The following is a 27,716-nucleotide window of genomic DNA, read 5'->3' on the forward strand; positions in this document are numbered from 1 at the left end:
AGGTAAAGGGATCAGTTATGACAGAATAGGGGGATCAGTTATGACAGAATAGAGGTAGAGGGATCAGTTATGACAGAATAGAGGTAGAGGGATCAGTTATGACAGAATAGAGGTAGAGGGATCAGTTATGACAGAATAGAGGTAACAGGATCAGTTATGACAGAATAGAGGTAGAGGGATCAGTTATGACAGAATAGAGGTATCAGTTATGACAGAATAGAGGTAATGGGATCAGTTATGACAGAATATAGGTATCAGTTATGACAGAATAGAGGTAATGGGATCAGTTATGACAGAATAGAGGGATCAGTTATGACAGAATAGAGGTAATGGGATCAGTTATGACAGAATAGAGGTAATGGGATCAGTTATGACAGAATAGAGGTAAAGGGATCAGTTATGACAGAATAGGGGGATCAGTTATGACAGAATAGAGGTAGAGGGATCAGTTATGACAGAATAGAGGTAGAGGGATCAGTTATGACAGAATAGAGGTAGAGGGATCAGTTATGACAGAATAGAGGTAAAGGGATCAGTTATGACAGAATAGAGGGATCAGTTATGACAGAATAGAGGTAGAGGGATCAGTTATGACAAAATAGAGGTAGAGGGATCAGTTATGACAGAATAGGGGGATCAGTTATGACAGAATAGAGGTAGAGGGATCAGTTATGACAGAATAGAGGTAGAGGGATCAGTTATGACAGAATAGAGGTAACAGGATCAGTTATGACAGAATAGAGGTAGAGGGATCAGTTATGACAGAATAGAGGTAATGGGGTGAGTTATGACAGAATAGAGGTAATGGGATCAGTTATGACAGAATAGAGGTAGAGGGATCAGTTATGACAGAATAGAGGTATCAGTTATGACAGAATAGAGGTAGAGGGATCAGTTATGACAGAATAGAGGTAAAGGGATCAGTTATGACAGAATAGGGGGATCAGTTATGACAGAATAGAGGTAGAGGGATCAGTTATGACAGAATAGAGGTAGAGGGATCAGTTATGAAAGAATAGAGGTAACAGAATCAGTTATGACAGAATAGAGGTAGAGGGATCAGTTATGACAGAATAGAGGTAGAGGGATCAGTTATGACAGAATAGAGGTAGAGGGATCAGTTATGACAGAATAGAGGTAGAGGGATCAGTTATGACAGAATAGAGGTAGAGGGATCAGTTATGACAGAATAGAGGTAGAGGGATCAGTTATGACAGAATAGAGGTAGAGGGATCAGTTATGACAGAATAGAGGTAGAGGGATCAGTTATGACAGAATAGAGGTAGAGGGATCAGTTATGACAGAATAGAGGTAGAGGGATCAGTTATGACAGAATAGAGGTAGAGGGATCAGTTATGACAGAATAGAGGTAGAGGGATCAGTTATGACAGAATAGAGGTAGAGGGATCAGTTATGACAGAATAGAGGTAGAGGGATCAGTTATGACAGAATAGAGGTAATGGGATCAGTTATGACAGAATAGAGGGATCAGTTATGACAGAATAGAGGGATCAGTTATGACAGAATAGAGGTAATGGGATCAGTTATGACAGCATAGAGGTAGAGGGATCAGTTATGACAGAATAGAGGTAGAGGGATCAGTTATGACAGAATAGAGGTAGAGGGATCAGTTATGACAGAATAGAGGTAGAGGGATCAGTTATGACAGAATAGAGGTAGAGGGATCAGTTATGACAGAATAGAGGTAGAGGGATCAGTTATGACAGAATAGAGGTAGAGGGATCAGTTATGACAGAATAGAGGTAGAGGGATCAGTTATGACAGAATAGAGGTAGAGGGATCAGTTATGACAGAATAGAGGTAATGGGATCAGTTATGACAGAATAGAGGGATCAGTTATGACAGAATAGAGGGATCAGTTATGACAGAATAGAGGTAATGGGATCAGTTATGACAGCATAGAGGTAGAGGGATCAGTTATGACAGAATAGAGGTAAAGGGATCAGTTATGACAGAATAGAGGGATCAGTTATGACAGAATAGAGGGATCAGTTGTGACAGAATAGAGGGAGAGGGATCAGTTGTGACAGAATAGAGGTAGAGGGATCAGTTATGACAGAATAGAGGTAGAGGGATCAGTTATGACAGAATAGAGGTAGAGGGATCAGTTGTGACAGAATAGAGGTAGAGGGATCAGTTGTGACAGAATAGAGGTAATGGGATCAGTTATGACAGAATAGGGGTAATGGGATCAGTTATGACAGAATAGAGGGATCAGTTGTGACAGAATAGAGGTAGAGGGATCAGTTATGACAGAATAGAGGTAGAGGGATCAGTTATGACAAAATAGAGGTAGAGGGATCAGTCATGACAAAATAGAGGTAACGGGATCAGTTATGACAGAATAGAGGTAGAGGGATCAGTTATGACAGAATAGAGGGATCAGTTATGTCAGAATAGAGGTAGAGGGATCAGTTATGACAGAATAGAGGTAGAGGGATCAGTTGTGACAGAATAGAGGTAGAGGGATCAGTTATGACAGAATAGAGGTAGAGGGATCAGTTATGACAGAATAGAGGGATCAGTTATGACAGAATAGAGGGATCAGTTATGACAGAATAGAGGTAATGGGATCAGTTATGACAGCATAGAGGTAGAGGGATCAGTTATGACAGAATAGAGGTAAAGGGATCAGTTATGACAGAATAGGGGGATCAGTTATGACAGAATAGAGGTAGAGGGATCAGTTATGACAGAATAGAGGTAGAGGGATCAGTTATGACAGAATAGAGGTAGAGGGATCAGTTATGACAGAATAGAGGTAACAGGATCAGTTATGACAGAATAGAGGTAGAGGGATCAGTTATGACAGAATAGAGGTATCAGTTATGACAGAATAGAGGTAATGGGATCAGTTATGACAGAATATAGGTATCAGTTATGACAGAATAGAGGTAATGGGATCAGTTATGACAGAATAGAGGGATCAGTTATGACAGAATAGAGGTAATGGGATCAGTTATGACAGAATAGAGGTAATGGGATCAGTTATGACAGAATAGAGGTAAAGGGATCAGTTATGACAGAATAGGGGGATCAGTTATGACAGAATAGAGGTAGAGGGATCAGTTATGACAGAATAGAGGTAGAGGGATCAGTTATGACAGAATAGAGGTAGAGGGATCAGTTATGACAGAATAGAGGTAAAGGGATCAGTTATGACAGAATAGAGGGATCAGTTATGACAGAATAGAGGTAGAGGGATCAGTTATGACAAAATAGAGGTAGAGGGATCAGTTATGACAGAATAGGGGGATCAGTTATGACAGAATAGAGGTAGAGGGATCAGTTATGACAGAATAGAGGTAGAGGGATCAGTTATGACAGAATAGAGGTAACAGGATCAGTTATGACAGAATAGAGGTAGAGGGATCAGTTATGACAGAATAGAGGTAATGGGGTGAGTTATGACAGAATAGAGGTAATGGGATCAGTTATGACAGAATAGAGGTAGAGGGATCAGTTATGACAGAATAGAGGTATCAGTTATGACAGAATAGAGGGATCAGTTATGACAGAATAGAGGTAGAGGGATCAGTTATGACAGAATAGAGGTAAAGGGATCAGTTATGACAGAATAGGGGGATCAGTTATGACAGAATAGAGGTAGAGGGATCAGTTATGACAGAATAGAGGTAGAGGGATCAGTTATGACAGAATAGAGGTAACAGAATCAGTTATGACAGAATAGAGGTAGAGGGATCAGTTATGACAGAATAGAGGTAGAGGGATCAGTTATGACAGAATAGAGGTAGAGGGATCAGTTATGACAGAATAGAGGTAGAGGGATCAGTTATGACAGAATAGAGGTAGAGGGATCAGTTATGACAGAATAGAGGTAGAGGGATCAGTTATGACAGAATAGAGGTAGAGGGATCAGTTATGACAGAATAGAGGTAGAGGGATCAGTTATGACAGAATAGAGGTAGAGGGATCAGTTATGACAGAATAGAGGTAATGGGATCAGTTATGACAGAATAGAGGTAGAGGGATCAGTTATGACAGAATAGAGGTATCAGTTATGACAGAATAGAGGTAATGGGATCAGTTATGACAGAATAGAGGGATCAGTTATGACAGAATAGAGGTAAAGGGATCAGTTATGACAGAATAGAGGGATCAGTTATGACAGAATAGAGGTAACGGGATCAGTTATGACAGAATAGAGGTAGAGGGATCAGTTATGACAGAATAGAGGGATCAGTTATGACAGAATAGAGGGATCAGTTATGACAGAATAGAGGTAAAGGGATCAGTTATGACAGAATAGAGGTAGAGGGATCAGTTATGACAGAATAGAGGTAGAGGGATCAGTTGTGACAGAATAGAGGGATCAGTTGTGACAGAATAGAGGGATCAGTTGTGACAGAATAGAGGGATCAGTTATGACAGAATAGAGGGATCAGTTATGACAGAATAGAGGGATCAGTTGAGGACAGAATAGAGGGATCAGTTGTGACAGAATAGAGGGATCAGTTATGACAGAATAGAGGGATCAGTTATGACAGAATAGAGGGATCAGTTATGACAGAATAGAGGTAGAGGGATCAGTTATGACAGAATAGAGGTAATGGGATCAGTTATGACAGAATAGAGGTAATGGGATCAGTTATGACAGAATAGAGGTAGAGGGATCAGTTATGACAGAATAGAGGTAGAGGGATCAGTTATGACAGAATAGAGGGATCAGTTATGACAGAATAGAGGGATCAGTTATGACAGAAACGAGGTAGAGGGATCAGGTATGACAGAATAGAGGTAGAGGGATCAGTTATGACAGAATAGAGGTAGAGGGATCAGTTGTGACAGAATAGAGGTAGAGGGATCAGTTGTGACAGAATAGAGGTAGAGGGATCAGTTGTGACAGAATAGAGGTAGAGGGATCAGTTGTGACAGAATAGAGGGATCAGTTATGACAGAATAGAGGGATCAGTTATGACAGAATAGAGGTAGAGGGATCAGTTATGACAGAATAGAGGGATCAGTTGTGACAGAATAGAGGGATCAGTTATGTCAGAACAGAGGTAGAGGGATCAGTTGTGACAGAATAGGGGTAAAGGTTGGACTGTGTCACTGGGCCGTAAGGTTTCTGACTGGACATAAGGGACAGGGGTGTGGATCATATTATACATTTCTCTACGTCAGACCTCGAAGTCTCTGCCCACTGAAGGATGAGGACTCATGGCAGCAGCAGGAGAGGTGTGTGTGTATGTGTGTTTAGAGGTGTGTGTGTGTGAGTTTAGGTGTGTGTGTGTGTGTGTGTGTGTGAGTGAGTTTAGGTGTGTGTGAGTTTAGAGGTGTGTGAGTGAGTTTAGAGGTGTGTGAGTGAGTTTAGGTGTGTGAGAGTTTAGGTGTGTGAGAGTTTAGGTGTGTGAGAGTTTGTGTGTGAGTGAGTTTAGAGGTGTGTATGTGTGTTTAGAGGTGTGTGTGTGTGTGAGTTTAGGTGTGTGTGAGTTTAGGTGTGTGTGTGTGAGTTTAGGTGTGTGTGTGTGAGTTTAGGTGTGTGTGTGTGAGTTTAGGTGTGTGTGAGTTTAGGTGTGTGTGAGTTTAGGTGTGTGTGAGTTTAGGTGTGTGTGAGTTTAGGTGTGTGTGAGTTTAGGTGTGAGTGAGTTTAGGTGTGCGTGAGTTTAGAGGTGTGTGAGTGAGTTTAGGTGTGTGTGAGTTTAGAGGTGTGTATGTGTGTGTGTGTGAGTTTAGGTGTGTGTGTGTGTGTGTGTGTGAGTTTAGGTGTGTGTGAGTTTAGGTGTGAGTGAGTTTAGGTGTGAGTGAGTTTAGAGGTGTGTGAGTGAGTTTAGGTGTGTGTGAGTTTAGAGGTGTGTATGTGTGTGTGTGTGAGTTTAGGTGTGTGTGTGTGTGTGTGTGTGAGTTTAGGTGTGTGTGAGTTTAGGTGTGTGTGAGTTTAGGTGTGAGTGAGTTTAGAGGTGTGTGAGTGAGTTTAGGTGTGTGTGAGTTTAGAGGTGTGTGAGTGAGTTTAGGTGTGTGTGAGTGAGTTTAGGTGTGTGTGAGTTTAGAGGTGTGTGAGTGAGTTTAGGTGTGTGAGAGTTTAGGTGTGTGAGAGTTTATGTGTGAGTGAGTTTAGGTGTGAGAGAGTTTATGTGTGAGTGAGTTTAGGTGTGAGTGAGTTTAGGTGTGAGTGAGTTTAGGTGTGTGTGAGTTTAGGTGTGTGTGAGTTTAGGTGTGAGTGTGTGTGTGAGTGTGTGTGAGTGTGTTTAGGTGTGAGTGTGTGTGTGAGTTTAGGTGTGAGTGTGTGTGTGAGTGTGTGTGAGTTTAGGTGTGTGTGAGTTTAGGTGTGAGTGTGTTTAGGTGTGTGTGAGTGTGTGTGAGTTTAGGTGTGAGTGAGTTTAGGTGTGTGTGAGTTTAGCTGTGTGTGAGTTTAGCTGTGTGTGAGTTTAGGTGTGTGTGAGTTTAGGTGTGTGTGAGTTTAGGTGTGAGTGAGTTTAGGTGTGCGTGAGTTTAGGTGTGAGTGAGTTTAGGTGTGAGTGAGTTTAGAGGTGTGTGAGTGAGTTTAGGTGTGTGTGAGTTTAGAGGTGTGTATGTGTGTGTGTGTGAGTTTAGGTGTGTGTGAGTTTAGTGTGTGTGTGTGTGAGTTTAGGTGTGTGTGAGTTTAGGTGTGTGTGAGTTTAGGTGTGTGTGAGTTTAGGTGTGAGTGAGTTTAGAGGTGTGTGAGTGAGTTTAGGTGTGTGTGAGTTTAGAGGTGTGTGAGTGAGTTTAGGTGTGTGTGAGTGAGTTTAGGTGTGTGTGAGTTTAGAGGTGTGTGAGTGAGTTTAGGTGTGTGAGAGTTTAGGTGTGTGAGAGTTTATGTGTGAGTGAGTTTAGGTGTGAGAGAGTTTATTTGTGAGTGAGTTTAGGTGTGTGTGAGTTTAGAGGTGTGTGAGTGAGTTTAGGTGTGTGAGTGAGTTTAGGTGTGTGTGAGTTTAGAGGTGTGTATGTGTGTGTGTGTGAGTTTAGGTGTGTGTGTGTGTGTGTGTGTGAGTTTAGGTGTGTGTGAGTTTAGGTGTGTGTGAGTTTAGGTGTGAGTGAGTTTAGAGGTGTGTGAGTGAGTTTAGGTGTGTGTGAGTTTAGAGGTGTGTGAGTGAGTTTAGGTGTGTGTGAGTGAGTTTAGGTGTGTGTGAGTTTAGAGGTGTGTGAGTGAGTTTAGGTGTGTGAGAGTTTAGGTGTGTGAGAGTTTATGTGTGAGTGAGTTTAGGTGTGAGAGAGTTTATGTGTGAGTGAGTTTAGGTGTGAGTGAGTTTAGGTGTGAGTGAGTTTAGGTGTGTGTGAGTTTAGGTGTGTGTGAGTTTAGGTGTGAGTGTGTGTGTGAGTGTGTGTGAGTGTGTTTAGGTGTGAGTGTGTGTGTGAGTTTAGGTGTGAGTGTGTGTGTGAGTGTGTGTGAGTTTAGGTGTGTGTGAGTTTAGGTGTGAGTGTGTTTAGGTGTGTGTGAGTGTGTGTGAGTTTAGGTGTGAGTGAGTTTAGGTGTGTGTGAGTTTAGCTGTGTGTGAGTTTAGCTGTGTGTGAGTTTAGGTGTGTGTGAGTTTAGGTGTGTGTGAGTTTAGGTGTGAGTGAGTTTAGGTGTGCGTGAGTTTAGGTGTGAGTGAGTTTAGGTGTGAGTGAGTTTAGAGGTGTGTGAGTGAGTTTAGGTGTGTGTGAGTTTAGAGGTGTGTATGTGTGTGTGTGTGAGTTTAGGTGTGTGTGAGTTTAGGTGTGTGTGTGTGTGTGTGAGTTTAGGTGTGTGTGAGTTTAGGTGTGTGTGAGTTTAGGTGTGTGTGAGTTTAGGTGTGAGTGAGTTTAGAGGTGTGTGAGTGAGTTTAGGTGTGTGTGAGTTTAGAGGTGTGTGAGTGAGTTTAGGTGTGTGTGAGTGAGTTTAGGTGTGTGTGAGTTTAGAGGTGTGTGAGTGAGTTTAGGTGTGTGAGAGTTTAGGTGTGTGAGAGTTTATGTGTGAGTGAGTTTAGGTGTGAGAGAGTTTATTTGTGAGTGAGTTTAGGTGTGTGTGAGTTTAGAGGTGTGTGAGTGAGTTTAGGTGTGTGTGAGTTTAGGTGTGTGTGAGTTTAGGTGTGAGTGTGTGTGTGAGTGTGTGTGAGTGTGTTTAGGTGTGAGTGTGTGTGTGAGTTTAGGTGTGAGTGTGTGTGTGAGTGTGTGTGAGTTTAGGTGTGTGTGAGTTTAGGTGTGAGTGTGTTTAGGTGTGTGTGAGTGTGTGTGAGTTTAGGTGTGTGTGTGTGTGTGTGTGTGAGTTTAGGTGTGTGTGAGTTTAGGTGTGTGTGAGTTTAGGTGTGTGTGAGTTTAGGTGTGAGTGAGTTTAGGTGTGTGTGAGTTTAGGTGTGAGTGAGTTTAGGTGTGAGTGAGTTTAGAGGTGTGTGAGTGAGTTTAGGTGTGTGTGAGTGAGTTTAGGTGTGTGTGAGTTTAGAGGTGTGTGAGTGAGTTTAGGTGTGTGAGAGTTTAGGTGTGTGAGAGTTTATGTGTGAGTGAGTTTAGGTGTGAGTGAGTTTAGGTGTGAGTGAGTTTAGGTGTGTGTGAGTTTAGGTGTGTGTGAGTTTAGGTGTGAGTGTGTTTAGGTGTGAGTGTGTGTGTGTGAGTTTAGGTGTGAGTGTGTGTGTGAGTGTGTGTGAGTTTAGGTGTGTGTGAGTTTAGGTGTGAGTGTGTTTAGGTGTGTGTGAGTGTGTGTGAGTTTAGGTGTGAGTGAGTTTAGGTGTGTGTGAGTTTAGCTGTGTGTGAGTTTAGGTGTGTGTGAGTTTAGGTGCGTGTGAGTTTAGGTGCGTGTGAGTTTAGGTGCGTGTGAGTTTAGGTGCGTGTGAGTTTAGGTGCGTGTGAGTTTAGGTGCGTGTGAGTTTAGCTGTGTGTGAGTTTAGGTGTGTGTGAGTTTAGGTGTGTGTGAGTTTAGAGGTGTGTATGTGTGTGTGTGTGAGTTTAGGTGTGTGTGTGTGTGTGTGTGTGAGTTTAGGTGTGTGTGAGTTTAGGTGTGAGTGAGTTTAGGTGTGAGTGAGTTTAGAGGTGTGTGAGTGAGTTTAGGTGTGTGTGAGTTTAGAGGTGTGTATGTGTGTGTGTGTGAGTTTAGGTGTGTGTGTGTGTGTGTGTGAGTTTAGGTGTGTGTGAGTTTAGGTGTGTGTGAGTTTAGGTGTGAGTGAGTTTAGAGGTGTGTGAGTGAGTTTAGGTGTGTGTGAGTTTAGAGGTGTGTGAGTGAGTTTAGGTGTGTGTGAGTGAGTTTAGGTGTGTGTGAGTTTAGAGGTGTGTGAGTGAGTTTAGGTGTGTGAGAGTTTAGGTGTGTGAGAGTTTATGTGTGAGTGAGTTTAGGTGTGAGAGAGTTTATGTGTGAGTGAGTTTAGGTGTGAGTGAGTTTATGTGTGAGTGAGTTTAGGTGTGTGTGAGTTTAGTGTGTGTGAGTTTAGGTGTGAGTGTGTGTGTGAGTGTGTGTGAGTGTGTTTAGGTGTGAGTGTGTGTGTGAGTTTAGGTGTGAGTGTGTGTGTGAGTGTGTGTGAGTTTAGGTGTGTGTGAGTTTAGGTGTGAGTGTGTTTAGGTGTGTGTGAGTGTGTGTGAGTTTAGGTGTGAGTGAGTTTAGGTGTGTGTGAGTTTAGCTGTGTGTGAGTTTAGCTGTGTGTGAGTTTAGGTGTGTGTGAGTTTAGGTGTGTGTGAGTTTAGGTGTGAGTGAGTTTAGGTGTGCGTGAGTTTAGGTGTGAGTGAGTTTAGGTGTGAGTGAGTTTAGAGGTGTGTGAGTGAGTTTAGGTGTGTGTGAGTTTAGAGGTGTGTATGTGTGTGTGTGTGAGTTTAGGTGTGTGTGAGTTTAGGTGTGTGTGTGTGTGAGTTTAGGTGTGTGTGAGTTTAGGTGTGTGTGAGTTTAGGTGTGTGTGAGTTTAGGTGTGAGTGAGTTTAGAGGTGTGTGAGTGAGTTTAGGTGTGTGTGAGTTTAGAGGTGTGTGAGTGAGTTTAGGTGTGTGTGAGTGAGTTTAGGTGTGTGTGAGTTTAGAGGTGTGTGAGTGAGTTTAGGTGTGTGAGAGTTTAGGTGTGTGAGAGTTTATGTGTGAGTGAGTTTAGGTGTGAGAGAGTTTATTTGTGAGTGAGTTTAGGTGTGTGTGAGTTTAGAGGTGTGTGAGTGAGTTTAGGTGTGTGAGTGAGTTTAGGTGTGTGTGAGTTTAGAGGTGTGTATGTGTGTGTGTGTGAGTTTAGGTGTGTGTGTGTGTGTGTGTGTGAGTTTAGGTGTGTGTGAGTTTAGTGTGTGTGAGTTTAGGTGTGAGTGAGTTTAGAGGTGTGTGAGTGAGTTTAGGTGTGTGTGAGTTTAGAGGTGTGTGAGTGAGTTTAGGTGTGTGTGAGTGAGTTTAGGTGTGTGTGAGTTTAGAGGTGTGTGAGTGAGTTTAGTGTGTGAGAGTTTAGGTGTGTGAGAGTTTATGTGTGAGTGAGTTTAGGTGTGAGAGAGTTTATGTGTGAGTGAGTTTAGGTGTGAGTGAGTTTAGGTGTGAGTGAGTTTAGGTGTGTGTGAGTTTAGGTGTGTGTGAGTTTAGGTGTGAGTGTGTGTGTGAGTGTGTGTGAGTGTGTTTAGGTGTGAGTGTGTGTGTGAGTTTAGGTGTGAGTGTGTGTGTGAGTGTGTGTGAGTTTAGGTGTGTGTGAGTTTAGGTGTGAGTGTGTTTAGGTGTGTGTGAGTGTGTGTGAGTTTAGGTGTGAGTGAGTTTAGGTGTGTGTGAGTTTAGCTGTGTGTGAGTTTAGCTGTGTGTGAGTTTAGGTGTGTGTGAGTTTAGGTGTGTGTGAGTTTAGGTGTGAGTGAGTTTAGGTGTGCGTGAGTTTAGGTGTGAGTGAGTTTAGGTGTGAGTGAGTTTAGAGGTGTGTGAGTGAGTTTAGGTGTGTGTGAGTTTAGAGGTGTGTATGTGTGTGTGTGTGAGTTTAGGTGTGTGTGAGTTTAGGTGTGTGTGTGTGTGTGTGAGTTTAGGTGTGTGTGAGTTTAGGTGTGTGTGAGTTTAGGTGTGTGTGAGTTTAGGTGTGAGTGAGTTTAGAGGTGTGTGAGTGAGTTTAGGTGTGTGTGAGTTTAGAGGTGTGTGAGTGAGTTTAGGTGTGTGTGAGTGAGTTTAGGTGTGTGTGAGTTTAGAGGTGTGTGAGTGAGTTTAGGTGTGTGAGAGTTTAGGTGTGTGAGAGTTTATGTGTGAGTGAGTTTAGGTGTGAGAGAGTTTATTTGTGAGTGAGTTTAGGTGTGTGTGAGTTTAGAGGTGTGTGAGTGAGTTTAGGTGTGTGTGAGTTTAGGTGTGTGTGAGTTTAGGTGTGAGTGTGTGTGTGAGTGTGTGTGAGTGTGTTTAGGTGTGAGTGTGTGTGTGAGTTTAGGTGTGAGTGTGTGTGTGAGTGTGTGTGAGTTTAGGTGTGTGTGAGTTTAGGTGTGAGTGTGTTTAGGTGTGTGTGAGTGTGTGTGAGTTTAGGTGTGTGTGTGTGTGTGTGTGTGAGTTTAGGTGTGTGTGAGTTTAGGTGTGTGTGAGTTTAGGTGTGTGTGAGTTTAGGTGTGAGTGAGTTTAGGTGTGTGTGAGTTTAGGTGTGAGTGAGTTTAGGTGTGAGTGAGTTTAGAGGTGTGTGAGTGAGTTTAGGTGTGTGTGAGTGAGTTTAGGTGTGTGTGAGTTTAGAGGTGTGTGAGTGAGTTTAGGTGTGTGAGAGTTTAGGTGTGTGAGAGTTTATGTGTGAGTGAGTTTAGGTGTGAGTGAGTTTAGGTGTGAGTGAGTTTAGGTGTGTGTGAGTTTAGGTGTGTGTGAGTTTAGGTGTGAGTGTGTTTAGGTGTGAGTGTGTGTGTGTGAGTTTAGGTGTGAGTGTGTGTGTGAGTGTGTGTGAGTTTAGGTGTGTGTGAGTTTAGGTGTGAGTGTGTTTAGGTGTGTGTGAGTGTGTGTGAGTTTAGGTGTGAGTGAGTTTAGGTGTGTGTGAGTTTAGCTGTGTGTGAGTTTAGGTGTGTGTGAGTTTAGGTGCGTGTGAGTTTAGGTGCGTGTGAGTTTAGGTGCGTGTGAGTTTAGGTGCGTGTGAGTTTAGGTGCGTGTGAGTTTAGGTGCGTGTGAGTTTAGCTGTGTGTGAGTTTAGGTGTGTGTGAGTTTAGGTGTGTGTGAGTTTAGGTGTGAGTGAGTTTAGGTGTGTGTGAGTTTAGGTGTGTGTGGGTTTAGGTGTGTGTGAGTTTAGCTGTGTGTGAGTTTAGCTGTGTGTGAGTTTAGCTGTGTGTGAGTTTAGCTGTGTGTGAGTTTAGCTGTGTGTGAGTTTAGCTGTGTGTGAGTTTAGGTGTGTGTGAGTTTAGCTGTGTGTGAGTTTAGGTGTGTGTGAGTTTAGGTGTGTGTGAGTTTAGGTGTGTGTGAGTTTAGGTGTGTGTGAGTTTAGCTGTGTGTGAGTTTAGCTGTGTGTGAGTTTAGGTGTGTGTGAGTTTAGGTGTGAGTGAGTTTAGGTGTGTGTGAGTTTAGGTGTGAGTGTGTGTGTGAGTTTAGGTGTGTGTGAGTTTAGGTGTGAGTGAGTTTAGGTGTGTGTGAGTTTAGGGGTGAGTGAGTTTAGGTGTGTGTGAGTTTAGGGGTGAGTGAGTTTAGGTGTGTGTGAGTTTAGCTGTGAGTGTGTGTGTGAGTTTAGGTGTGTGTGAGTTTAGGGGTGAGTGAGTTTAGGTATGTGTGAGTTTAGGTGTGAGTGTGTGTGTGAGTTTAGGTGTGAGTGTGTGTGTGAGTTTAGGTGTGTGTGAGTTTAGGTGTGAGTGTGTTTAGGTGTGTGTGAGTTTAGGTGTGTGTGAGTTTAGGTGTGTGTGAGTTTAGGTGTGTGTGAGTTTAGGTGTGTGTGAGTTTAGGTGTGAGTGTGTGTGAGTTTAGGTGTGTGTGAGTTTAGGTGTGTGTGAGTTTAGGTGTGTGTGAGTTTAGGTGTGTGTGAGTTTAGCTGTGTGTGTGTGTATATATCTATGTCCTACCTCTGCCAGGTCCTCGAAGCAGCTGCCCACCAGAGGATGTGGACTACCATCAGCGGTCATCTCCACTGCATCTTCGATCAGGCCCAGCAGCTTGACCGTCAACTCATGGATGTCCAAGATGTTACTGAAAATCACCTCCACATCCTGCAAGCAGAGAGGGAGAGATGTGACTTACAAGGGGGGGGGTACTTTAGCAGAGTTGATTCATTTGAGTCATTTAACAGATTTGATACATTTTTAGTTCTTTAACAGGTTTGATTCATTTAGCAGATTTGATTCATGTTAGTCATTTAGCAGACTTGATTCATTTGAGTCATTTAGTAGATTTGATTCATTTGAGTCATTTAGCAGATTTGATTCATTTGAGTCATTTAGCAGATTTGATTCATTTGAGTCATTTAGCAGATTTGATTCTTTTGAGTCATTTAGCAGATTTGATTCTTTTGAGTCATTTAGCAGACGCTTTAATTCAGAGCGATTTACAACAATACAACAAGTCTTCAGTGACACAAACCATCCCAATGTCAGCTGAACATGTAAACAATCTACTCAGGAACCACTGGTCTCAGATCTGTTTGTGTCAAGCAATGACAAAGACCAATGAGGTTGAAAAAACCCCATCACAACCAGATCTGGGACCAGGCTACTTTTATAACCACTGCCTGGTTCATTCCTGTACTGTTAGTGAATAACATCTATCTTCTAGGGCTGTCAAACGATTCGATGTTGGATTTGCTATGATTCATTGCAAACATGAGCTCGGTAATTTAATAAACAAGCACACTTTCTTTTAACGTCAATGTCAACGGTTGTTTTTAATGTGTATAGATTATGTATTTATGTATTTGGGATTTTGAATGCATCCAGATTAATGACGATAACGGGGGGGGGGGAAATGGTGCTGAAGAGGAGCACAGCCACAGTGGCCAGAGAACAAAGGAAGAGGGAGGGCCACCCACGACAAGCTCCCAGCAAAGCTTCTCCCCATCACAAAGCTCCTCCCCATCACAAAGCTCCTCCCCATCGCAAAGCTCCTCCCCATCGCAAAGCTCCTCCCCATCGCAAAGCTCCTCCCCAACGCAAAGCTCCTCCCCAACACAAAGCTCACCCCCATCAGCTCAAGGGCGGTCAGTGTAACCAAATGACAGTTAGATGAATCACGCTTCACCATCTGGCAGTCTGACGGACGAATCTGGGTTTGGCGGATGCCAGGAGAACGCTACCTGCCTCAATTCATAGTGCCAACTGTAAAGTTTGGTGGAGGAGGAATAATGGTCTGGGGCTGTTTTTCATGGTTCGGGCCCCTCAGTTCCAGTGAAGGGAAATCTTAACACCACAGCATACAATGACATACTAGAAGATTCTGTGCTTCCAACTTTTTGGCAACAGTTTGGGGAAGGCCCTTTCCTGTTTCAGCATGACAATGCCTCAGTGCACATACAGAAATGGTTTGTTGAGATCGGTGTGGAAGACCATGACTGGCCTGGACAGAGCCCTGACCTCAACCCCATCGAACACCTTTGGGATGAATTGGAACACCAACTGCTAGCCAGGCCTAAAAGCTCAACATCAGTGCCCGACGTCACTAATGCTCTTGTGGCTGAATGGAAGCAAGTCCCTGCAGCAATGTTCAAACATCTAGTGGAAAGCTTTCCCAGAAGAGTGGAGGCTGTTATAGCAGCAATGTTCCAACATCTAGTGGAAAGCCTTCCCAGAAGAGTGGAGGCTGTTATAGCAGCAATGTTCCAACATCTAGTGGAAAGCCTTCCCAGAAGCGTGGAGGCTGTTATAGCAGCAATGTTCCAATATCTAGTGGAAAGCCTTCCCAGAAGAGTGGAGGCTGTTATAGCAGCAATGTTCCCACATCTAGTGGAAAGCCTTCCCAGAAGAGTGGAGGCTGTTATAGCAGCAATGCAAATCATTTCCATATTAATGATGAGACTCCATATTAATGATGAGACTGCATATTAATGATGAGACTCCATATTAATGACTCCATATTAATGATGAGACTCCATATTAATGACTCCATATTAATGATGAGACTCCATATTAATGACTCCATATTAATGATGAGACACCATATTAATTCATTTTAGAATGAGATGTTCGACGAACAGGTGTCCACATACACTACATGACAAAAAAATTAATATATATATATATATATATATATATATAAAAAACACACACACACACTGGTCAAACGTTTGGGGTCACTTAGAAATGCCCTTGTTTTTTAAAAGAAAATCCCTTTTTTCCCCATAATTCAAAAAAATATCAAATTGTAGCCATTATTAATGTTGTAAATGACTATTGTAGTTTGAAACGGCAGATTTGTTATGGAATATCTACATAGGCATACAGAGTCCCATTATCAGCAACCATCACTCCTGTGTTCCAATGGCACGTTGTGTTAATTAACTAATCCAAGTTGATCACTTTAAAAGGCTAATTGATCATTAGAAAACCATTTTGCAATTATGTTAGCACAGCTGAAAACTGTTGTTCTGATTAAAGAAGCAATAAAACTGGCCTTCTTTAGACTAGTTGAGTATCTGGAGCATCAGCATTTGTGGGTTCAATTACAGGCTCAAAATGGCCAGAAACAAAGACCTTTCCTCTGAAACTCGTCAGTCTAATCGTCTGTCACCACCAAACCCCAATACCACCAAACCCCAATACCACCGTGTCTGTCACCACCAAACCCCAATACTACCGTGTCTGTCACCACCAAACCCCAATACCACCAAACCCCAATACCACCAAACCCCAACACCACCAGTCACCGTGTCTGTCACCACCAAACCCCAATACCACCAAACCCCAACACCACCAGTCACCGTGTCTGTCACCACCAAACCCCAATACCACCAAACCCCAATACCACCAAACCCCAACACCACCAGTCACCGTGTCTGTCACCACCAAACCCCAATACCACCGTGTCTGTCACCACCAAACCCCAATACCACCGTGTCTGTCACCACCAAACCCCAATACTACCAAACCCCAATACCACCGTGTCTGTCACCACCAAACCCCAATACTACCGTGTCTGTCACCACCAAACCCCAACACCACCAAACCCCAACACCACCAGTCACCGTGTCTGTCACCACGTCGGCTTATGAAGTCTGAGTGTTCTCACTACAACTGCCGGGCAGATAAGCCAGTCAGCTGACTACAGCTGTTCAGTTCAAATGGTCTTTCACAGGTCTTGTTTTTTCCATTTATGTTTTGAGGTTGGACTTCAGCGCTCGTAGCTCATTAGCATTTAGGGCCCTCCGATTCTTATCACCTCGTTAGTCAGTATGTGTTACAGCTGTGCTGGTTGCCATCTCGTTAGTAGGATGGTGTTTCACCTGTGCTGGCCCAGGTGCTATTAAAGAGCAGCTGGCCCAGTGCTCCAGGGGTCTGATATCTGTGGAAGGTCAACACCTTCAGTTGTCTCTCGCTATGTTCACTTCTAGAAAAACAATCCTTTATCTGATCTTCCCCGTTTCTGTTTTGCTCCACCTTTGTGGTTTATTTCCTGTCTTTAAGTTTGGTGTTTTGGTTTTTCTTTCGTTTACTTCTTCTTGGGCAGATTGAGCCCAGGGTGGGTGTCTTTTAGGTCCCAGTTGTTGCTCGTTGACTTTCAGTGGACCCCCCCCCCCCCATGAGTGTCTTTCAGAGACCCTCCTAAAAATAAAAAACCCCACCGGTTTCATTTTGGTTGTTGGTCAGTGACTCTTTGTTACTTCCCTCTTCTGTTTGAGTGACATTCTTTGGTTTTGTTGCCGGGGTAACGTGGTCTCACACTGCAAACGGTTGCTTTGCTATGTGGTCAAACAAACTGTTTGGTAAGCAGTCTGCTGTGTTATGTCGGCTACTGTGTAAGATCGCTGCCGTTTTATAAACTGTTCATAAAAGGTGCTCATAACCTGTTTCACTGTTCTCACCTGAGGCGTAAAGATCTTGTTGTTAAACAGGAAGTGATGTCGGAACACCTTGATGATGAGGTCGAGCTCCCGCAGATACTGGCGCTCCTCTGCAATCTCCAGGCGCACCAGGTCGTCGTAGGTCAGCTCTCCGGACGACGAAGGCTCCTCCGTACACTGAGACACCAGACCGATGTCCTCGTCCTGGTCAAACATGTCCATTAGGACCTGCAACAGAGACATCAGGTTAAACATGTCCATTAGGACCTGAGACAGAGACATCAGGTCAGACATGTCCATAATCATCTGGTACGGACACACAGAGAGACAGGTTACCAAGTCAACCAGCTTACAGTGTCTTCAGAACATATTCTTTTGTTGTGTTACAGCCTGAATTCAAAATAGATTAAATAAATCACCCATCACAAAATACCCCATAATGACAAAGCAAATACATGTTTTTAGAAATTGTAGCAGATTTATTGAATATGAAACACAGAAATATCTGTATTTCCATAAGAATTCACACCCGAGTCAATACATGTGAGAGTCCTCTTTGACAGTGATTACAGCTGTGACTCTTTCTGAGTAAGGTCTCCAAGAGATTCGCACACCCTGGATTGTGTACAACATTTCAAGCTCAAGTTGGTAGTTGATCATTGCTCGACAGCCATTTTTCAGGTCTTGCCATAGATTTTCAAGCCGATTTAAGTCAAAACTGTAACTCGGCCATTCAGGAACATTCACTGTCTTCTCGGTAAGCAACTCCAGTGGAGATTTGGCCTTGTGTTTTAGCTCATTGTCCTGCTGAATGGTGAACTAATTTCCCCAATATCTGTTGGAAAACAGACTGTTTTCCTCTGGGACTTTGCATGTGCTTGTAGCTCTATTAATTTTATTTTCATCCTAAAAAACTCCCTAGTCCTTGCCGATGACAAGCATACCCATAACATGATGCAGCCAGCACCATGCTTGCAAATATGAAGCGGTACTGTGTTGAAGTTGCATAAAGCTTTGTATTTAGGACATCAAGATAATTTCTTTGCAATTTTACTGTAGTGCCTTGTTGCACACAGAATGCATGTTTTCTTATCACTCTTGTCATTTAGGTTAGAAGTGTGGAGTAACTTCTATGTTGTTGAGCCATTTACAACTCTTAACGGTTTTAAAAAGTCAACAATGGCCTCATGGTGAAATTTGCTGAAGGGTTTTCCTCCTCCTCTGGCAACGGGGTTAGAAAGGACGCCTGTATCTTTGTAGTGACTGGGTGTAATTAAGAACTTCCCCGTGCTCAAAGGGATATTCAATGTTTGCTTCTATTTTTTTCTTCTTTTTTTTTACCCTTCAACCAATAGGTGACCTTCTTTGCGAGGCAGTGGAAAACCTGCCTGGTCTTTGTGGTTGAATCTGTGTTTGAAATTCACTACTTCGACTGAGGGACTTTACAGATAATTGTATGTGTCGGGTACAGAGATGAGGTAGTCATTCAAAACTCATGTTAAACACTATTATTGCACACAGAGTCCATGAAATTTATTATGTAACTTGTTAAGCCCATTTTTACTCCTGAACTTATTTAGGCTTGACTTAACAAAGGGGTTGAATACTCATTGACTCAAGACATTTCAGCTTTATTTAATTTGTAAACATTTCTAAAAACACATTTCCACTTTTACATTATTGGGGTGTTATGTGTAGGCCAGTGAAACAAAATCTCAATTTCATCCATTTTAAATTCACGCTGTAACACAACAACATTTGGAAAAAGTCAAGGGGTGTGAATACCTTCTGAAGGCACTGTAGGGGTGTGAATACCTTCTGAAGGCACTGTAGGGGTGTGAATACCTTCTGAAGGCACTGTAGGGGTGTGAATACCTTCGAAATATTGACCTACTTTGGAGTGGATTGGCATTGAGGGGTGATTCAGAGGCAGACAATGATACAAAGGGACAGACAGACGGACAAAGAGACAGACAGACGGACAGAGACAGACAGACGGACAAAGAGACAGACAGACGGACAAAGAGACAGACAGACGGACAGAGACAGACAGACGGACAAAGAGACAGACAGACGGACAAAGAGACAGACAGACGGACAAAGAGACAGACAGACGGACAAAGAGACAGACAGACGGACAAAGAGACAGACAGACGGACAGAGAGACAGACAGACGGACAAAGAGACAGACAGACGGACAGAGAGACAGACAGACGGACAGAGAGACAGACAGACGGACAAAGAGACAGACAGACGGACAAAGAGACAGACAGACGGACAAAGAGACAGACAGACGGACAAAGAGACAGACAGACGGACAAAGAGACAGACAGACGGACAAAGAGACAGACAGACGGACAAAGAGACAGACAGACGGACAAAGAGACAGACAGACAGACAGACAAAGAGACAGACAGACAGACAAAGAGACAGACACAGAGACAGACAAAGAGACAGACAAAGAGACAGACAGACAAAGAGACAGACAGACGGACAAAGAGACAGACAGACAAAGAGACAGACAGACAAAGAGACAGACAGACACAGAGACAGACAGACACAGAGACAGACAGACACAGAGACAGACAGACACAGAGACAGACAGACAGAGAGACAGACAGACAGAGAGACAGACAGACAGAGAGACAGACAGGTTTCCTACCTTGTCTGCACACATGGACACCTTGATGTCTTGCTGGCTGATCTCATAGTGTCTGATGTTACCAACGTAGTTTCCTGCTAGCTTCAGGATGTCAGCTGATATGTACTCTAGAACCGCCACGATGTACAGGCAGACGTGGTAGTCTATCTTATAACCCAGCACCTCCTGTTGATGGGACAAACAGAGAGGGGGTTTAGAGGTAGGGAGGAGAGGAGGTAGGGGGAGGAGAGAGGGGATGTAGAGGTAGGGAGGAGAGGAGGTAGGGGGGAGGGAGAGGGGATGTAGAGGTAGGGAGGAGGAGGAGGTAGGGGGAGGGAGAGAGGGTGGTTTAGAGGTAGGAGGAGAGGAGGTAGGGGGAGGAGAGAGGGGGGTTTAGAGGTAGGAGGAGAGGAGGTAGGGGGAGGAGAAAAGGGTGGTTTAGAGGCAGACGTGGTAGTCTATCTTATAACCCAGCACATCCTGTTGACGGGACAAACAGAGAGGGGGTTTAGAGGTAGGGAGGAGAGGAGGTAGGGGGGAGGAGAGAGGGTGGTTTAGAGGCAGACGTGGTAGTCTATCTTATAACCCAGCACCTCCTGTTGACGGGACAAACAGAGAGGGGAGTTAGAGGTAGGGAGGAGAGGAGGTAGGGGGGAGGAGAGAGGGGTGTAGAGGCAGACGTGGTAGTCTATCTTATAACCCAGCACCTCCTGTTGACGGGACAAACAGAGAGGGGAGTTAGAGGTAGGGAGGAGAGGAGGTAGGGGGGGAGAGAGGGTGGTTTAGAGGTAGGGAGGAGAGGAGGTAGGGGGGAGGAGAGAGGGGGGTTTAGAGGTAGGAGGAGAGGAGGTAGGGGGAGGAGAGAGGGGGTTTAGAGGTAGGAGGAGAGGAGGTAGGGGGGAGGAGAGAGGGGTATAGAGGCAGACGTGGTAGTCTATCTTATAACCCAGCACCTCCTGTTGACGGGACAAACAGAGAGGGGGTTTAGAGGTAGGGAGGAGAGGAGGTAGGGGGGGAGGAGAGAGGGTGGTTTAGAGGTAGGGAGGAGAGGAGGTAGGGGGGAGGAGAGAGGGGGGGTTTAGAGGTAGGAGGAGAGGAGGTAGGGGGGAGGAGAGAGGGGGTATAGAGGCAGACGTGGTAGTCTATCTTATAACCCAGAACCTCCTGTTGACGGGACAAACAGCAGGGGAAGAGGCAGACGTTATAAGGAGTTAAAGTTGCAAAATCACAGAAAATGTTCCCAAATTGTTAGGCTTTCTAGAAATCCTGGCTGGAGGATTCTAAATCCTGGCTGGAGGATTCTAAATCCTGGTTTGAGGATTCTAGAAATCCTGGCTGGAGGATTCTAGAAATCCTGGCTGGAGGATTCTAGAAATCCTGGCTGGAGGATTCTAAATCCTGGCTGGAGGATTCTAAATCCTGGTTTGAGGATTCTAGAAATCCTGGTTTGAGGATTCTAGAAATCCTGGCTGGAGGATTCTAGAAATCCTGGCTGGAGGATTCTAGAAATCCTGGCTGGAGGATTCTAGAAATCCTGGCTGGAGGATTCTAAATCCTGGCTGGAGGATTCTAAATCCTGGCTGGAGGATTCTAGAAATCCTGGCTGGAGGATTCTAAATCCTGGCTGGAGGATTCTAAATCCTGGCTGGAGGATTCTAGAAATCCTGGCTGGAGGATTCTAAATCCTGGCTGGAGGATTCTAGAAATCCTGGCTGGAGGATTCTAGAAATCCTGGTTTGAGGATTCTAGAAATCCTGGTTTGAGGATTCCCGGAATCAGGAGGGAATAAACGAAGACAGAACCCTCCAACCAGGATGTATTAATTGAGGGCCTGAATAAGGACAGGTGATCGTTTCATCAGTGCATTGCAGGAGGAAGGTGAATAATCCTGGCGGGACTAAGACCTGTACCTTGAGTAGAGGGTGTATCTTATCCACAGGGAGCAGTAGGGGGTTCCTCCTCTTCCTCTTCTCGATGGCCGACTGGGCGTCAGCTATGGCCCATTTATCTATGGGGTGGGGGAAGGTCTTCTGGACACGCTCCTGATTGGACAGAGGGACAGGAAGCAGAAATACTTGTTGAATCCAACGTCATGGTATTAGATGAAACATTATCCATAGACAGACAGGACCCATGAGCACCAACATGTAAAGGACCCATGAGCACCAACATGTAAAGGACCCATGAGCACCAACATGTAAAGAACCCATGAGCACCAACATGTAAAGGACCCATGAGCACCAACATGTAAAGAACCCATGAGCACCAACATGTAAAGGACCCATGAGCACCAACATGTAAAGGACCCATGAGCACCAACATGTAAAGGACCCATGAGCACCAACATGTAAAGGACCCATGAGCACCAACATGTTAAAGAACCCATGAGCACCAACATGTTAAAGAACCCATGAGCACCAACATGTTAAAGACCCATGAGCACCAACATGTTAAAGAACCCATGAACACCAACATGTAAAGGACCCATGAGCACCAACATGTAAAGGACCCATGAGCACCAACATGTAAAGGACCCATGAGCACCAACATGTAAAGGACCCATGAGCACCAACATGTAAAGGACCCATGAGCACCAACATGTTAAAGAACCCATGAGCACCAACATGTTAAAGAACCCATGAGCACCAACATGTTAAAGACCCATGAGCACCAACATGTTAAAGAACCCATGAACACCAACATGTAAAGGACCCATGAGCACCAACATGTAAAGGACCCATGAGCACCAACATGTAAAGGACCCATGAGCACCAACATGTAAAGGACCCATGAGCACCAACATGTAAAGGACCCATGAGCACCAACATGTAAAGGACCCATGAGCACCAACATGTTAAAGACCCATGAGCACCAACATGTAAAGGACCCATGAGCACCAACATGTAAAGGACCCATGAGCACCAACATGTAAAGGACCCATGAGCACCAACATGTAAAGGACCCATGAGCACCAACATGTAAAGGACCCATGAGCACCAACATGTTAAAGGACCCATGAGCACCAACATGTAAAGGACCCATGAGCACCAACATGTTAAAGACCCATGAGCACCAACATGTTAAAGGACCCATGAGCACCAACATGTGAAGTTAACAGGAGCACCAACATGTGAAGTTAACAGGAGCACCAACATGTGAAGTTAACAGGAGCACCAACATGTGAAGTTAACAGGAGCACCAACATGTGAAGTTAACAGGAGCACCAACATGTGAAGTTAACAGGAGCACCAACATGTGAAGTTAACAGGAGCACCAACATGTCAAATTAAAGGTATTTTAAAGACTTGGATACTTCTTTCAACCATTTTGCCATCTTAAAAATTAGGCAAAAAGTAAAACACAGTGATTTGTGGGTAAACAGTACGGGAAAAGGGGTCCCAAAAAGGTATCATAATTACATCAAAACAATGAAGACCCCTGCCAACTAATATCAACACTTGTTTTTAGTTTCTGAGAAATTGTTAACCTTCTGTATATTTAAGAAATATTGCAATTCAGTTACTAAAAACCCACATATTTAAAAAAAACATGCAGAAATTGGTCCGCCATTTCCTGGTTTCTAAAATTCTAACAGTTTTCATAATTTCAGTTTATGTGACAAAAAAGAAAGTGTAGAGAATCATTGTACCGCTGTGAAATATATTTTCAATAACCTATTTAAAAATAAAAATATTTAAACTGGTGAACAAAACCGAAAGTAAAAGATGCAAAAACAAAACTTAGAAACAGGAAGCATAGAAATAGGACACGTAGAACGAATCTACCGTTTGTTAGACGGGCAATGTCACTCAATGAGTGACATAATTATTCTTTATGATATTTTCACATTTCCCTCCCCCATGAGGGTTGAAAGTTCACAAAAGTAATTCTCGTAATAAAACTCTTAATTCCGTTACCAAATTGGTTAACGCAATTACCACGCAATCATAACAGTCACAAACCACAGTTGCCTGCCTCTGCCTCTCTCCCTCCGCCTGCCTCTCTCGCTCTCTGCCCCTCTCTCGCTCTCTGCCCCTCTCTCGCTCTCTGCCCCTCTCTCGCGCTCTGCCCCTCTCTCGCGCTCTGCCCCTCTCTCGCGCTCTGCCCCTCTCTCGCGCTCTGCCCCTCTCTCGCGCTCTGCCCCTCTCTCGCGCTCTGCCCCTCTCTCGCTCTCTGCCCCTCTCTCGCTCTCTGCCCCTCTCTCGCTCTCTGCCCTCTCTCGCTCTCTGCCCCTCTCTCGCTCTCTGCCCCTCTCTCGCTCTCTGCCCCTCTCTCGCTCTCTGCCCCTCTCTCGCTCTCTGCCCCTCTCGCTCTCTGCCCCTCTCGCTCTCTGCCCCTCTCGCTCTCTGCCCCTCTCGCTCTCTCGCTCTCTGCCTCTCTCGCTCTCTGCCTCTCTCGCTCTCTGCCTCTCTCGCTCTCTGCCTCTCTCGCTCTAATTCGCTTTATTTGCATGACTTAACAATGTACATATTGCCAAACATTCTTTTGGATATTTACAATATTAAAAATAAATTAAAATGAGAATCAAATTGTCAACAGGACAACAATAACCAAGTGTCAAAATAACCATACATTCAACAATAACAGTAAGCATACAGTAGAGGACATGTGCAGGTTCATTGGTCTGTCAGACACTGTCCCTCATCTTATGGCAGGCAGCAATGTAGTGTGCTGCCAACCCACAGATCTCTGCGTCCTCCCCCAACAGGACGGGTAGCCTATCCTCATCAGAGAGGTCTTTGAAACCTGAGGCTTCAGTGTGCCAGTAGAACAGGTTAGTGAACTCAGCCCCAGGACCAGCTGGATGAGGGGACTGAGGCTTCAGTGTGTTAGCAGAACAGGTTAGTGAACTCAGCCCCAGGACCAGCTGGATGAGGGGACTGAGGCTTCAGTGTGTTAGTAGAACAGGTTAGTGAACTCAGCCCCAGGACCAGCTGGATGAGGGGACTGAGGCTTCAGTGTGTTAGTAGAACAGGTTAGTGAACTCAGCCCCAGGACCAGCTGGATGAGGGGACTGAGGCTTCAGTGTGTTAGTAGAACAGGTTAGTGAACTCAGCCCCAGGACCAGCTGGATGAGGGGACTGAGGCTTCAGTGTGTTAGCAGAACAGGTTAGTGAACTCAGCCCCAGCTGGATGAGGGGACTGAGGCTTCAGTGTGTTAGTAGAACAGGTTTGTGAACTCAGCCCCAGCTGGATGAGGGAACTATTTTCTTTGCTCAGCTCATGAGTTTTTATTATTAGTGGATATTGGCCTAATTCTGCTTGCATCCCTCCCTCCCTCCCTCAGAGATGCTCGTGGATACCATTTTAAATGTCTCTTGGCGGGGCGTGGGTAACACCTGGCGGGGCGGGGTAACACCTGGCGTGGCTAACACCTGGCGGGGCGCGGGAAACACTTGGCGGGGCGGGGGTAACACCTGGCGGGGGGGGAAACACCTGGCGGGGGAAACACCTGGCGGGGCGGGGGGAAACACCTGGCGGGGCGGGGAAACACCTGGCGGGGCGCGGGAAACACCTGGCGGGGCGCTGGAAACACCTGGCGGGGCGGGGGGGAAACACCTGGCGGGGCGCGGGGAAACACCTGGCGGGGCGCGGGAAACACCTGGCGGGGCGGGGTAACACCTGGCGGGGCGGGGGAAACACCTGGCGGGGCGGGGGAAACACCTGGCGGGGCGGGGGAAACACCTGGCGGGGCGCGGGAAACACCTGGCGGGGCGCGGGAAACACCTGGCGGGGCGGGGTAACACCTGGCGGGGCGGGGTAACACCTGGCGGGGCGGGGAAACACCTGGCGGGGCGGGGGAAACACCTGGCGGGGCGCGGGAAACACCTGGCGGGGCGCGGGAAACACCTGGCGGGGCGCGGGAAACACATGGCGGGGCGGGGTAACACCTGGCGGGGCGGGGGTAACACCTGGCGGGGCGGGGTAACACCTGGCGGGGGTAACACCTGGCGGGGCGGGGGTAACACCGGGCGGGGCGGGGGTAACACCGGGCGGGGTAACACCTGGCGGGGCGGGGTAACACCTGGCGGGGAGGGGGTAACACCTGGCGGGGAGGGGGTAACACCTGGAGGGGCGCAGGTAACACCTGGAGGGGCGCGGGTAACACCTGGCGGGGCGCGGGTAACACCTGGCGGGGCGGGGGTAACACCTGGCGGGGCGGGGGTAAAATCACCTGGGAAGCCAAGCGGATCAGAAAGTAATGTACAGTACGACATAAAGCCTTGACGACATGGAACCTCTATTCCACATCAGGTAACTCATAACAGCAGTAAAATCAAGATTAAAAAAATAAACTATATCTTATGGAACAATGTGGACTGTGAAGAAACGCACACACACACACAAGCCAGCCATAACATGCACCTACGTTGTGATATAGTTGTATGGTGGTTTTTGTGACGTGTCTAAATGTGTTTGAAGGAGTGTTATATAATATATAATATAATTTCAGCACCGAACTCTACCTTTCTGTGTTGTACTGAACTGTTACTATTTTACACTGTGATGTTCAAACTCCGTGTGTCAACATACAAGTTGTATGATTTGGATCAGCTTTGAAATCTATGTTTTTTCGTTTGTTAAAAGTGAGTCCAAGCGTAATTCCGTTGTCGTGGAATTGCCCATAACATTACAGCATAGCGATCTGGTATCCTCACCTCCACGTCCTGTACAGAGCGCGGCTGGGCCACACACAGCATGTTGAGCAGCTGCAGGATCAGCTCTTCGATGTGCTGCAGAGCGCCCTCCTTGGCTGACAGGTTGGGGTGCACCTGTAGCTGCACCTGGAAGAGAGACAGAGAGACGATGGGGGACAAACGTCAGAGACAGAGAGACGGTGGGGACAAACGTTAGAGAGACAGAGAGAGGATGGGGACAAACGTTAGAGAGACAGAGAGACGATGGGGACAAATGTTAGAGACAGAGAGGATGGGGACAAACGTTAGAGAGACAGAGAGACGATGGGGACAAACGTTAGAGAGACGATGGGGACAAACGTTAGAGAGACAGAGAGATGATGGGGACAAACGTTAGAGACAGAGAGAGGATGGGGACAAACGTTAGAGACAGAGAGAGGATGGGGACAAACGTTAGAGACAGAGAGACGATGGGGACAAACGTTAGAGAGACGATGGGGACAAACGTCAGAGAGACGATGGGGACAAACGTCAGAGAGACGATGGGGACAAACGTTAGAGAGACGATGGGGACAAACGTCAGAGATGTTGGGGACAAACGTTAGAGAGACGATGGGGACAAACGTCAGAGAGACGATGGGGACAAACGTTAGAGAGACGATGGGGACAAACGTTAGAGACAGAGAGACGATGGGGACAAACGTTAGAGAGACAAAGAGACGATGGGGACAAACATTAGAGAGACAGAGAGACGATGGGGAAAAATGTTAGAGAGACAGAGAGACAAACGTCAGAGAGACTAAACGTTAGAGAGATGCCAGAAAGCCTACGCTGAGAATGCGAATAGTTACACATCCAGGGACAGAGATGTTGATGTCCAGGGACAGAGATGTTGATGTCCAGGGACAGAGATGTTGATGTCCAGGGACAGAGATGTGGAGCCTTTTTTCAAGCAGTTCTTCATGAACATGTAATGTGTATTTATTTAACAGACGTTTTATAAAAACATTAAAACGGCAACATACAGTCATGGCATAGCCTTTCCCCCTAGATATGGATACGTTTATAACTGACCCACGTCACTAGGCTCCCTCTCAGATGCATAGTGTCCAAGACAAGTGTTGTGAAATACAGGCTTAGCTAACGACAAAAACAAAACACATGACATCGTGGTGAAGTGACGTTCAACCGCCTGCGACAACGCTCCAGAGATTAGCCAAAGTGTTTCATTGATGACCGTGTTGAGAAGTGAAGCCCCGTGCCTCGTGGGCTTGGCCTAGTTCTGACATCCCGCCTTTACTCAACAGACCACAGGAGGAGGAAAACACTCAGAAAAGAGGAATGTTTTGGAGAGACAGCAAGAAGGAGAGAGTAGAAGTGTGTTTTGGAAAGAGGACAGGAGAAGAGAGGAGAGGGGGAGGGGAAGAGAGGAGAGGAGAAGAGAGGGAGAGGGAGAAGAGAGGAGAGGGGGAGGGGAGAAGGAGAGGGAGAAGAGAGGAGAGGGAGAAGAGAGGAGAGGGAGAAGAGAGGAGGAGAGGGGGAGGGAGAAGAGAGGAGAGGGAGAAGAGAGGGAGAGGGAGAAGAGAGGAGAGGGAGAAGAGAGGGAGAGGGAGAAGAGAGGAGAGGGAGAAGAGA

The 27,716-nt window shown here is 45.5% G+C and overlaps 1 pseudogene; it reads right to left on the reverse strand.

Moving 5' to 3' along the window:
• LOC135531819 (son of sevenless homolog 2-like) overlaps positions 1–27,185 on the reverse strand; it is a 76,904-nt pseudogene extending 49,719 nt beyond the window's left edge.
• Positions 27,186–27,716: the final 531 nt, after the last annotated feature.

The sequence above is a fragment of the Oncorhynchus masou genome, unplaced genomic scaffold, assembly GCF_036934945.1.
Source record: "Oncorhynchus masou masou isolate Uvic2021 unplaced genomic scaffold, UVic_Omas_1.1 unplaced_scaffold_1662, whole genome shotgun sequence".
NCBI classification, from domain to species: Eukaryota; Metazoa; Chordata; class Actinopteri; order Salmoniformes; family Salmonidae; genus Oncorhynchus; species Oncorhynchus masou.